Source organism: Plecotus auritus (genome assembly GCF_963455305.1).
Source record: "Plecotus auritus genome assembly, chromosome: 4".
NCBI classification, from domain to species: Eukaryota; Metazoa; Chordata; class Mammalia; order Chiroptera; family Vespertilionidae; genus Plecotus; species Plecotus auritus.
In genome coordinates, this window is record NC_137775.1 from 41,158,526 (window position 1) to 41,172,810 (window position 14,285).

The 14,285-nt window shown below is 43.5% G+C and overlaps 1 protein-coding gene across 2 annotated transcripts in view; it reads right to left on the reverse strand.

Annotated features, from left to right (window-relative positions):
- Positions 1-14,285, reverse strand: part of SOBP (sine oculis binding protein homolog) — a 156,939-nt gene that overhangs the window by 55,640 nt on the left and 87,014 nt on the right. The window lies entirely within an intron of this gene.

The following is a 14,285-nucleotide window of genomic DNA, read 5'->3' on the forward strand; positions in this document are numbered from 1 at the left end:
AGCTTTGTATGGTTAGTTTCACAATCTAAAAAGAAATGGTTGTACTTCCATTGTTTACTGGTGCTAACACTTTATGACATAAGCCAGTCTACTAGATGCAAGACTGTGGGGCTGCTGGTTCCGGGGGCGGGGGGGGGGGGGTGCACCATTGCCATCATGGGTCCCATGAGATATGTTCCTACTGCAGCCTGACCAGACATGAAGACAGCAAGAGAAATATGTGACTCTTACCATTCCCCGAAGGCAGGGAGAAAAACATTTTACATACACCCTAATTCCTGCTAGAGGAAAACATTCCAATCTTCATGCACACATTGTAATTTTAAAAAGCATAATGAAAGCTAAAACTAAATTAGGCTAAATAGGTATATTAGGCTAAGAAAGAACAAAATCAGAGTGTGCAGAAAGACATTAGATCTCCTTTTCTGTTTGCATGTTTTGCTGCTGTAATGGGTCATTTATTGTCCCACAGCTCATTTTAATCTTCAACGGGACCTTGATAATCTGTGAAGGGGCAGCCCAACTCTTTCAAAGAGTTCTAACCAAGAGAGATGAGCTCTGGCTTTATCATGTTCAGTAAGTGACATTTTGCTCACATTATTTTGGATTTGTTTCTTTGTTTTTCATTTTTACAACTATTACAAATCCCAAATGTATGCCAGACAGTTAATCACACTAAAAGAAAACTGATTTATCAAATCAATAAAGTGTCTGATTGGTATATTCTGAAACTTACCAACATATGCACAAAAGAAGATGGCCAAAGCAGTGGGTGATGGTGTTCACTTCCAAAAGAAAAGTGGAAGGTACTGAGAAGAACCAGGGATCATAGGATTATAAGAAATTTAATTTGGAAGATTAACTAGCAAATCCTTTTGGGGTGAGTCATTCCCCCCAAATCATTTTCTATTAATCTAATGTTCTATCTTAGTAAACACAATATGTTCAATAAGATGAGTTTTCTTTGATGAAGATCCTTGAAAATCTTTAGGGTCATTACTGGAGTCCATACATGTGCAAATTGTAAAGAATAAGCTAAGTCCACACAATTGAAAGCTATATATCATAAGCTTTTTCTCTTCCTTTTGAAAAGACAAGTATTCTGAATACTCATGTGAGTCTCACTTATTGACATTTCCTTCTTTCTCTTAAAAGTTGAGTACAAAGGGAACTCATACAACTTAACAAAAGGAAGATAAACAATCCAATCAAAAAACGGGCAAAGGACCTAAATAGACCCTTTTCGAAAGAAGACATACAGAAGGCCCAGAGACATATGAAAACATACTCAAAGTCACTAATCATCCAAGAGATGCAAATCAAAACAACAATGAGGTACCATCTCACACCTGTCAGAATGGCTATCATCAACAAATCAACAAACGACAAGTGCTGGCAAGAATGTGAAGAAAAAGGAACCCTCGTGCACTGCTGGTGGGAATGCAGACTGGTGCAGCCTCTGTGGAGAACAGCACGAGTTTCCTCAAAAAAACTAAAAAATGGAACTCCCATTTGACCCAGTGATCCCACTTCTAGAAATATATTCCAAGAAACTAGAAACACCAATCAGAAAGGATATATGCACCCCTATGTTCATAGCAGCACAATTCACCATAGCTAAGATTTGGAAACAGCCTAAGTGCCCATCAGCAGATGAGTGGATTAGAAAAACATGGTACATCTACACAATGAAATACTACGCTGCTGTAAAAAGGAAGAAACGCCTACCATTCGCAACAGCATAGATGGACCTGGAGAACATTATGCTAAGCGAAATAAGCCAGTCAGAGAAAGATAAATATCACATGATCTCACTCATTTGTGGAATATAATGAACAACATAAACTGATGAACAAAAACAGATCTAGAGACAGAGAAGAATCAATCAGAGGTCAAACCTCAGAGGGAAGGCAGGGCAGGGTCGGGGGAAGGGGGAGAGATCAACCAAAGGACTTGTATGCATGCATATAAGCCTAACCAATGGACACAGACACTAGGGGGGTGAGGGCACGAGCTGGGCGGTGGAGGAGGGCAATAAGATAAGGACACATATGTAATACCTTAATCAATAGAGAAAAAAATAAACTACGGAAAAAAAGTTGAGTACAAAAAAAGAGATTGTATTCCCTTTGTTACCTTTTATTGAGTGCTCATTATATGCCACGCACTGTATATGGAGTATCTCCTTTAGCTGTTGCAGGAACTCTCAGTGGTGTATACAGCTATTATTTCTGTTAGAGATGCAGAAACAGGCCTTCCCAAGGCCACAAAGCTAGTAACCACATAGCCAGGAAGTGGACCAGGCCAGCATGATTCCAGGGCCCACATACTACACTGCATCCCTTGTGCTGTTTTCAGGGGGCAGGGGTATGGCATTCTTGTAAAGGGAGATTCCATTCCTTGTTAAATTATCCAAATTTAAGAAACTTTTTTACCCCACTTTATATTTTTACAGTTTAAATAATACCGATTCCTGAGTCGTTCTGGATCAGAAAGATTTTAAGCTTCAGTTGCTTGCTCCTACATTGACCTGTTTTTCTCATTGACACAACTAGCTGCTCAATTAAGACTGTTGTCCAAAATCTAAATTTACAAACAAATTGCCTTAAGATGAAATCTTGGCCGGTTATTTATAACACATGGCCATGAGAACTCGACGATCAATATTTTTGGACAATCGTCTGCAGTCTCGTCCTCACCCTCCCAGCTGTGAGAAGCCTCTGTCCTCATGGTGGTGTGCCTGGACTGTTTCAGCTGCCTTCCCAAAGGCTCCCTGCTGCCAACCTGTGAAAGCACTGCTTTCATAACAGTGCTCTCCGGCTCGGGTACCTAATATAGATCCCCTTAGCCCGAAACACCAAATGTAAAATTAATTGCTTAGTTCTCACTGTTTTTATTATCTGACCACAACCTACCAAGTTACTGCTATTCTCACCACTTTTAAAGTGATGCCAGTCCAGGCAGTCTCTCTATTGGCCCCCCGTGTACTGCTGCTCATCTCCCTCACCATCAGTCCACCCAGGGATACCCTGCCATTCCCACCTGCCCTCCAAGGACCAGCCCAGACGCCACCTCCTCTACGAATCTATTCCTGATGGCTGCAGCAGCCATCTCTTCCCCATCAAAGGGCCCTCTACTTCCTTATTGCTAATATGTATTTCTATTCTCTAATCACCACCACACCCCACCCCATCCGGCACTTGACACTGGAAGTTCCTATAAGCACAGTTTGCTTGTAAACTGCTGATGAGAAGGGCCCACGTTTTATATTTGTTTGCACTACAACTGACTCTGCAGGACAGCACTGGGGAGACTGAAAGACCCATGTCTTCAAAACCTGGGGCAGGCACCCAGTCTCATATTCATTCTACTTTTTGAGATGTGTCCATGACACCAAATACCCAGATTTTAAAAATCAGTTTTAAATCTTTATAGACATTATCTTCATGTGGTGTGTACAAAAGAATAAATTAGAGATATAAAAAACTATTCAGACCCAATAAACCAGGGAGGAATATCCCTCAAGAAAAGGTCTTTGGGGGCTGAATGATCAAAATTGGCTGTCTCCATCAACGCAACTCAATTTTCAACTCGGCTGATTTGATGACAGTCAGAACAGTGTTTAAAAATCAAAATGCTAAGGAAAAAAATGAAAATAAAAATTTCATTACAACTGTCTTTTTCCATGTTATTTACTTTTATGTACTCATATGTAAACATCAAATTATCATAGAAAAAAATACTGCATCAGTGACTGAGATGTCACTGCCATAAGCTGATAAGCACTTTTATAATGCTCTACTTTCACTTTCCTTTATATACACAGCCATATTTCTAAATACGACATATAAATTTGCCTTCAGATATTGCATTTTATGTGTGTATATATGCAATGATATTGCATATTTTCAAAATTCAAGCTACCTGGCAAATCCTATCTAATAAAAGAGTAATATGCAAATTGACCATACCTCTGCTATACCCACAAGCCACACCCACCAGCCAATCAGGAGCGAGTATGCAAATTAACCCAACCAAGATGGCTGTGGCCACGGAGCAAGCAGGAGGCTTGGGTTTCCCTGGCAATGGAGGAAACCAAGCTTTCCGCCTGGCCTGGCCCAGGCCTCCACTCAAGGCTACAAAGTTTCAATTATAGAAGATAAATAAATCCCAACAAAAATGGCTGCAGCCACGAAGCAAGCAGGAGGCTTGACTCTGCTCAAGGCTACAAAGTTTCAATTATAGAAGATAAATAAATCCCAGATACCAGGGCCTCCGCTTGGGTCACTGGGGGGCATGGCTGGCCTGCAAACCAACACAGGCCCCTCACACAGGCCACCCCATGCCCCAAGGGAACCCCCACCCTGATCCGGGACACCCTTCAGGGCAAACCAGCCGGCCCTCACCTGTGCACCAGGCCTCTATCCTATCTAAACCTATCTAATAAAAGAATAATATGCAAATTGACCATCACTCCAACACACAAGATAGCTGCCCCCATGTGGACACAAGATGGCCACCACAAGATGGCCAGCAGGGGAGGGCAGTTGGGAGGGACCAGATCTGCAAGGGAGGGCAGTTGTGGGCAATCAGGCCAGCAGGGGAGGGCAGTTGGGAGGGACCAGGCCTGCAAGGGAGGGCAGTTGGGGGTGATCAAGCCTGCAGGGGAGGGCAGTTAGGGGTGACCAGGTTTGCAGGGGAAGGCAGTTAGGGGTGACCAGGCTTGCAGGAGAGGGCAGTTAGGGGCAAACAGGTTGGCAAGGGAGCAGTTAGGCATCAATCAGGCTGTCAGGGGAGTGGTTAGGGGATGATGAGGCTGGCAGGCAGAAGCAGTTAGGGGCAATCATGCAGGCAGGCGAGTGGTTGGGAGCCAGCAGTCCTGGCTTGTGAGAGGGATGGATCCAGGTAGGATCAGGCCTAAACGGGCAGTCGGACATCCCTTGAGGGGTCCCAGATTGGAGAGGGTGCAGGCTGGGCTGAGGTACACCGCCTCCCATGCACGTATTTCGTGCACCGGGCCTCTAGTATATAAATATTTATCTAAGCCACAAATGGTGTTTAGTTCCCTGAGAGTCTCCTTACACATTTATCAAACAATTTAGAAGTTAAAAGCACCACTTGTTTAAATGGCTATATAACGAATGCCCCCAAAGTATTTCATATATCTTAATAATGCTGATACCTCTTATATAAAGGCCTTATCCTAGCACATGCTTGGTATTTGCACACTGCCTCCCTTCCTAGCTCAGGCATTGACACTTATGTATGTATATTCCTGTGGTTTTTCCCGACCTGTTCACACAAAGAAGTGTATAACAGATCCTGCTGCAATATCAGAGTCAGATTCAAATTTTCCATTCAAAGGAAACCAAACTATATTGAGATCCGAACACTAAAGAACAGCAGAGTATTTCACATAATAAGCTTAGGGTGTGACTTTACCTATACAAGTTGACATTTTGTGTGTGGATTCTAAAATTAGAAGGGTAGGAAATGTACTTGTCTCTTCTATCAGTTGGGAACCTAAGAGATGATGGTAATGGTGAGGATAATGAATAGGGCATTCTAATTTATTAAAAACAGTTATTTTGTCCCAATGAAATATACAGTTTGTTCTGTTGAGAGAAAGAAATCATTGCTCCTCTACCAATGTATCTTCGTGAAATTCAAGAGAAATATTCATAGATATGCAATCCAAAGTAGAACATTAAGCACTTTCTGGACAATGAAGACAAAAGCACTGCTTATTATTTTAAAACTGGCTTCTCTGGGGTATGTCTTAACTGATCCAACATTTCACTTGAAAGAATGAGCAAAGCCATCTACCAGCTCCACTGAAGGGTAAGTATACACACAGCAGCAACATGCTCAGCCAGGACAACCACAGGCCAACCCTCCACTCCACCTTGTCAGTGGCTGATACACAATCCAGAACCAACCTTAAGCATTTCCTTTTTACCTGAACTAGAACCAGGGGGATATCTTATTGCATACATTCATTCAACAAAGTATAACTGAGCACCTATCTCCACATTCATTAAATCTATATCACCATTGATTAAGATGCCATTCTGTTCTACCACCAGGGAAAAACACAGCCCACTAAAAATGTTTTTCTCATTTATGCTATGCAATCAATGGTAATATGCAATCCCATTTCTGAGATGCTAAAATGTTTGAAAGGAAAAGTGCCTCTTAGACTCCATGAAGCATGGTGTGGGCATGCATGATCCTCAGGGGCACAGCGAGGACAAGAAAGCTCCTGCCCCACAGAGCTCTCAGCCAGAGGGAGCCTCATCTGGAATTACAAGGTGCCCCAAAGCCTGGTTATTTGTGGCCATGCAGGAGGGAGGAGTAGCTAGGAAAAGGCCCTCCAGGAAAGCCTGACACCTCAGACCAGAGGAGCAGGAAGCATACAAAAAAACACAATCATTAAAGAAACTTCAAGCCAAATGCAATGAGAAAGTATATTATTTTAAAGACTCTGGTTTGCCTGAATCTGCTCACATACAGCTTAACCATGAGCATCTATCGCCCTTCTTCCCTTTTAAAATTCCCTCTCACCAGTCCCCCATCTCCACATCCCCATCTCCAATTTCTTGTCTCCTTTATTACTCACATATGTCATTCATCTCAACTCCAAATGTTTTTTATACCCTTTCCCTTTGTCTCCCAAGATACTTCCATTAGCTTGTTCTTCTAGCCATAAATCAAGCACATGACTGAATATGATTAATATTAGCTCTGGCTGGTTACTTGCACAATTTTATATTGATAATTGATATCCTATCTGATTTTCTGGTTTTACTTGATATATGACCTAGAGTTTCCATGAAGCCATCAAAGGTGAATTCTCTTTGGTATTTTAGGTAACTGTTCAGATTTAGCAATTAAAACAATGAGAAGAAGTGTGATTGACATCTGACTCCAGTATGCTACTTGATGGCTAGAATCCTCCAAGATAACAGATCAGTGCACTCTGCAGACTACAACTGCAACAAATCAAAAGAGCCCAAGCCTTTTAAAAATGACCGTACTCATTACAAAAAGAAATCAAAATCTTCAAAAGAAGAATTAGCACTTATTATACATGATCTATTGCTGTCAGATAAAAATGATACATTCAAAAGCTTACATTACATTGAAAAGTATGTTTTCCATAGTCTACCAAATTAAAACATATATTTTGATTCCTTTTCCCTCAATGTATTATGCATTGGGAATCCTCAAATACGGACATGGCTTTCTGAATAAATTCCCCTTCCTAATATTCCCACTGATATTCTCTCTGGCTTCAGAATTCTTCAAATGAATTGTTACTATAAGGAAGCTAGAACATGTGATTCTGAATTAATTTCTTCATTCATTCATTCCCCAAAACATAGATTGAATCCCTTTTGTAGCCCTGAGATGGAACACTGCATCGCACCTGGCTGCCACCCTGAGAAGGTGGCAGTGTGTCTGTCTTGTCCTAAGTATAGGCCAGAGATGTGGGTCAAGCCTCAGCTCTATGACCCTCTCCTCCCTCCTCCAGAGCAAAGAGTAGCATCTCTGAATTTTAACTCCACACCTGTAAAATGGAAATAGCAATATCTACCAACTTAGCAAAGTTATGGAGAATAAAGAATCTAAAAAGGGCCTGTAAAGACTGAGGCATCCCATAAAGGATGGTTTCCTGTCTCCTTCCCTTCACAGGATTATCAGATGCACAACCCTTTGCTATTGTAGATACTTCCATGTATAAATTATATTTTTTCCTTTCCTTTGCATTTATTTTTCTTAGTTACATATTTCTAAGATTAAAAATTTTACTATTAAATGGTAGGGTAAGATGAAGAGTTCCTGGATCATGTGGAGAGTCTTCATTGAGAGTTTTATCTATATATATATAAAAGCCTAAGTGAGCATTATGACTGAACAACTGGAACAAACTGGTCAACCAGTTGCTATGATGTGCACTGACCACCAGGGAGCAGACACTCAACACAGGAGCTGCCCCCTGGTGATCAGTGTGCTCCCACAGCCAACCTCCACTAGCCCCTCCCCCCGGGCCAGCCAGCCCCATTGGCCCTGATCAGGGGGCCAGCCAGCCAACCTCCTGCAGTCCACCCTCCCCCGGCCAGGCGGCCCCCAGATAGGCCTCAATTGCCAGCCAGGCTGAAGGACACCACCTGTGCATGAATTCATGCACTGGCCTCTAGTATATATATATATATATATATATATATATATATATATATATATATATAAAAGCCTCAGCTGAAAGAATTATCTGCATAATGTATCTTGTCCATCTCACTGTCCACAAGGAAATTCTGTGGCGTTTGCATGTAAATATGCCTACTCAAGACTTTCAGATAATCGATTGCTAGAAAATTTGGCCAAGTGGTAGTCTATAATATGCTTGAAAGTAAGCAACCTTAAAGAAATCATTATAATCATAATCGCAACATTGATTGAGTGCCAACTGTTTGCCAAATACCATTCTAAGTATCTATGGGTATTCATTCATTTAGACCTCACACCAATCCTATCAGATAGATAAAACTGTCCTCATTTTTTTTTTTTAAACTGTCCTCATTTTATACATAAGGACACAGAGAGATTCAGTGACTTACTTGCCCAAAGTCTCATGGCCAGTGAGTGGAGTGGTAGAGATTCCTGAATTTGAACCAAACAGCCAGGCTCAAGAGTCCAAGCTCTTCACTCCAATACCATACTATTTCTTGGAATTTTTTTATTCTTCTTGAAAAGTATTCCAACATTACAGTACCTCACAAATCAGCAGCATCTGCTATGCAGTCAACAGCATCTCTAGTACCCTCAGCATAAATAGGCAACTGGGTGGATGGTCAGAGGTTTCTCTGAAGTTCTTTGTTCTAAATTAAAATATTACATATGGGCTTCTATCCAAACCAATTAGGAAGAGACTCTAGTTACAGAATAAAGGCAAATACTCCCAGCACCCGCCTAAGATTACACATAAACTAATGCCACCTTCTAGCTCCATTTTATTAGTAATAAGACTACTGCTTATTAAACATTCATTGCATGCCAGGCATACTAAGTCCTTCATAGACATGATCTTGCTTACTCCTCAAAACGACCCAGGAGGTAGGTACTGTAACTTATCCTCATTTTATTGATAAAGACACTGGGCTCAGAGCAGATAAGAAACGTGCTCAGGTTGCAAACTGGTATATCTACAAAGCTGGAGTCAAGCACCCACTCTTAACCACCATACCACGGGGTCTCCCTTGAAGAACACATGGTCCCTGACACCTCTCTCTGGCTCTAAGAACCACTGCAGTGTACTATGGGAGAAGCCAGCATGAAGCCCAAACCACTATGCCTCTGATATTTTTGTGCAATGGCCATGAACTAGAAAGGCAAAGATCTCCATGCCTTGGGAAAGGGAGCTTGCCAGGAACCAAGGATTGCCAAGCAAATCAGGGCTCCCTGGCCCTAAGAAAAGTCCTTTTACCAGGGCAGAGGCTGGGGAACTCTAGCCCTCCCCCAGATGACTTCTCCCCCAAATACACTAAAAATAATGAGTTAAAAGAGGGTTTGCATGGGTGGGAGGTGAAGGCAGATGGTCTATTGTAGTACAGAGGGTCTTTGTATAAGACAAGAAGGCTCTGGAACCACGAGACCATAGCCACGGTGAGAGCCAAGAGGCTGAAAAGAAAGAGAGAGAAGCAGCAGACCCAGCTGGGGAGTGAGGTGAAAGAAGGCACAGATGGAAGCCGAGGAATGAGCAGGTGACAGGACGGCTTAAGCAGACTCCACCCCTCTATCTGGGCTAAAGCCTAAATGGACTTGCTGGGGAGCACACTGTGCTACCTTTTTTGGACATGCCCTGGCTCAATCTCATGTTGATCCATGTCTTTCTAAACAGTTTTATTTTTCTCAAACATAGTTCAGAAAACTGGAGGTGCACAATCGCCCCCCCCCCCCCCAAAGGGAACTAGAGGGTGAGAGGAAAAGTGGTGGGCTAGGCCAACGCTCTCTAGACAGCAACCAGCCCTGGGTTTTTCTGGGTCGTTTTACACTTTGGGGGCTTTCACTATTACTCTGTCAGGAAACTGGTACACAGAGTACTATATATATGTGCATATGTCATATGATACTGTATTTATGACGGGAGGCTGAGTGTGTCACCAGGAATTTGAATTCTCAGTGCCAGAGCTGATCAGCGGCAACATCAAAGAAACTACAAATTCAAGCTGAGCTGGGACATGAACCTGGCTTCCTGTAAAGGGGGTTGGGGGGCTGTTGGTTAATTGTGCCCACTTTGAAAAGCTTATCAAGTTTCAGGTGAAATGTGGCAGTTTCTGTCACCTTTTGGGGGTTCGCATTATGTCCCCATGCTCTAGCAGGAAAGTTCTAACAACAGCTAGGATGTGACAGCAATCCATAATTTCTCCTCATTGCTGCATAAGAGAGGTGGGCTGGGCTGCAAAGAGAGCTGCTCTTACCCTATATAATAAAAGGCTAATATGCAAATCGACCGAACTGCGAATGACCACCAGGGGAAAGACGCTCGATGCAGGAGCTGCCCCTGGTGGTCAGTGCGCTCCCACAGGGGGAACACGGCTCAGCCAGAAGCCAGCTCAGGGCTGGAGAGTGCAGCAGCAGTGGTGGGAGCCTCTGCCGCCTCCCAGCAGTGCTAAGGACCCCTCGTGGGATGTCTGCCTGCTGGCTATCCCCTGAGCAGTCCTGGACTGCGAGAGGGCGCAGGCCGGGCTGATGGACCCCCCCATCCCCCAGTGCACGAATGTCATGCACTAGGCCTCTAGTTTTTAAATAAATGCATTTAGAACCAGGGGCCTGAGCGTGAAGAAGACTCAAGTCTTCACTGGCACCGTGGTATGTTTTTCAGCACAAGGGCTTTTTTAACTGGATCTGACTGTCCAAGCCTTACAAGGTTGTGCTGAGCAGGGAGGGAAAAGAAAACTGGGTAACCAACTTTGTTTTATGTATACATTGTCCCAAAGCTCCAATTCCCCAGTGAATTATTTCCAGACAGAAAAGTGTGGTGTTAAAGTGTTTACAGAAGAACAAGCAAACAAATAGATTGGCTTCGCAATACTCCAGCAGAATAAAAGGGGGTAGGGTGGTTGGGTTGAGGGTAAAGGGATAGATGAAGCAAGATTAAGAATTGATCATTGTTGAAGCTGAATGACAGGTATATGGGCTTCACCATATGACTGTCTATTCTACTTTTGTGTATGTTGGAAATATTCCGTAATAATTTTTTTTAATCCACAGAAGTACTACGAGTTTCCATGAAGTACAATTACTTATGTCCAGACTTGCTAGGGTGGGGTCAGTTACTGACACCTCTGCAAATGGACCGCCTGCCAGCTCACCCCTTATCCTTCAAGTATTCTACCCTCCAGCTAACCCAGATGCCAACTGAGGTGTGGGTCACCTGGCCTGTACTTTCCCACCTCCTTGCCTTTGCCCATGCTATTTCCCTCTGCCTGGAACCCCTCTCCCCTTATACTCCTGCTCTGACTCTCAAAATCCAACCCATGTAAGGCCTAGATCAAAGCTATCCCCTTTGGTAAGTCTCTAATTACCTCATGTGGAAGTAATCTCTTCCTCCTGTGGACTCCAGAGCTTTGCTGTGCTCTCCTGGGGCACAGCTCACTGTGTAACGATAACAGTCATGAGACTAAGAAGAATCATAATGATAGCAGCTAATATGTTACTGTGTGCCAGGCACTTTAAGTATGTCATCACTTTCAATCCTTACAACATCCTCCGAGGTTACTACCATTTAGTATTACATTGAACAGATGAAGATCTGAAGCTCAGAGAAGTCCAAGGGCGAAACAGATCCATCGTGACGTGCTGCCAGATGTGGCGCCATAAATGTTAAGCCTTTGTGCCCATGATCCTTTCGCTATACCGTCAGAGTGACGTAGCGTATATTCAAGTCTAGCTGGGGCAAAATTCTAACTTTCAGGAAGACCTGCGAGTCCACGTTCCTGATGACGGTAAGACTGTTTAGCCTCATCTTCCTACTGAGTTGTGAGCTCCTTCAGGGCAGGGACTGGGCCTTTTTCTATTTTGTGTGCCCACAAGCACGGTCTGGTATAGTGCCTTATACACAGAAGATGCTCCATAACGTCTTGTTAACTGCACCCTGCCTGTATTACTCCAGAGCTGTCTGTGTTCACAGTGCTGATGAAGGACTAGGGCCGGTTCTTGTAATCTACCTGACTGCCTGCACAAGGAAATGAGATGGAAATCATCCCCTTGAACTGCCTAAGCATCTCTCCTCCCCAACATCTCCCAACATGTCCAGAAGGCCACGAAACTAAAATAGTTATCTTCTCCCTATGCTGGCACTGTAAGTGACCAGAAAGCATTCTTCCCTGTGCTATTTTTATTCACCTCCCAGCTGTGGGTCCCTCCCTCTCCCTCTGTAAACCCCCATCCCTCACAGCCTTAGAAAACGCCAAGGGAGTTGGACTAATGTCTTAGGAATCTGAAACTGAGGAAGACAGGCTGATATATTCCGCCCGCCCGCCCCCCGCCCCCACCGAGTTTCCTTTCTCTTACTTCCCCTTTCAGACTTCCTAAACCTGCTTTCTTTCCAACCAAATTACACTACATCTTTGCTGCTGTTCTTTGACTATAGTTGGACCTTCTTCCTGAATGCGGTGATGTTCTCTGGACTGGCCCTAAACACTTGGGGAATAGGCTCAGTTGCCTTCAGTTCCTTCCCCCAAACCCTTTCAACATTTTTCTTCTAGCTACAGTCTTCTCCCTCCAAGGACCCCGTTAATGTTGTAACTCTGCAAGGTCTTACTCCCAGCTGGCTCTCAGGAACTGAGAAAGTACTGGCTGATGAGAAGGTGTGAGCTCATCACATGATTAAGGTCCTCCTCTCTAGCTCTTCATCCAACTCCCACCATCGATATGAGCATTTCCATCAAGGAAATGAGAAGGCCTAGTCCCAAAAGAATGCGGCAACAATGGTAAAGGGACCAACATTAGTGTTGAAATTTGGAGCAAAGGGTTCGCCTTCCAGCCATGAGCTCCTGATCACCTGGGAGCCTAGAAGTAACCTGTGCCCTCAATGCTTTCTCCTAAGAGCCATTGGCACCCCAGGACCCCCCCCCCCCCCCACCACTTTGTAAACTGCCCACTGCTCTTGCTGCCGTGAGCCATGCACGACGGCAGGACCACCCTTAAGCTAAGAAAGCACTTTGGAGCGAGCCTGCAATCTCCTCTTGTGAATTTGCTCTGAGCTGCACTAAGAAAACTCCAAGGACTTCCTATTTCTTTCTTAATAATGAACAGGTCTCTTTCATATAGAAGCAAAGCTTCTCAGGGCTTCATAACCAGCCAAAACCCACTGCTTCTCTTGCAGCTGGGAAAAAAAAAATTGATTTCTCCTTGGAGACATAAGCTTACTTGTTTTTTTTTTTCTTTTTCTTCTCCTTTTTCTTTTATCATATGCTGACCAAAATAAAACATTTCTAACAGTAGCTTAGAAGAACTAAGATTGTACCAATCTCTCAAAACTACTGCCAACACAATGTTTTGCTTAAGCACAGCAAGGGCTAATCGTATATTCCCTCTAAAGATAGCTGAGGAACACTTCACATGCACGTTTTACTTTTCCTCTAGTATACAATCACCACAACCAAGACTCGGGCACATTAATTTTTCTAGTAAATAGAAAAAACAACAACAACAAAAGAAAACAAATATGGCATAGCACTTGTAACAATTTATCCAAAACGTAGTAAGTGACTCCCAAAAGCATTCTGATACCAAAACATAGCCTGCATGGCCCCTCTGGTTTCCTGCTGGATAACATGAAAACGGAACCGAATGTAGAGGTTTCCCCCACAGAGGTAACGCTAGCAGGCCTGGGAGCTTAGGAGCCCTAAGATAAAATACAAGGTAGCTCGATTTTCAGGGGAAAAACTGCATCTACAAGCAGCAAATTTGCCTGCGGACTGGCTGGTCCAGGGACTCCACGCAGAGAATGAGGGGTGCTATTGTAACCGCGCAGACGGTGGGGCTGGGAAAGGAGTTTCTTGCTGTCAACATCTAACTACTGCGGCTGGACTGGGTAAAAACTGTATTTTTCTCTCTTCTCCTGCTCTTTGGACACTTTGTTTTTAATGAATACTTGGTATCAGAGCTAAGTCCAAACACTGTTACATGTGGGATTTCCTAATGCTGAGACCTGGCAGGGCGGCACTGGGTTCTGCCAAGAAACTAAACAGAAATGAGACTACCTCGAAATGTAACAACTG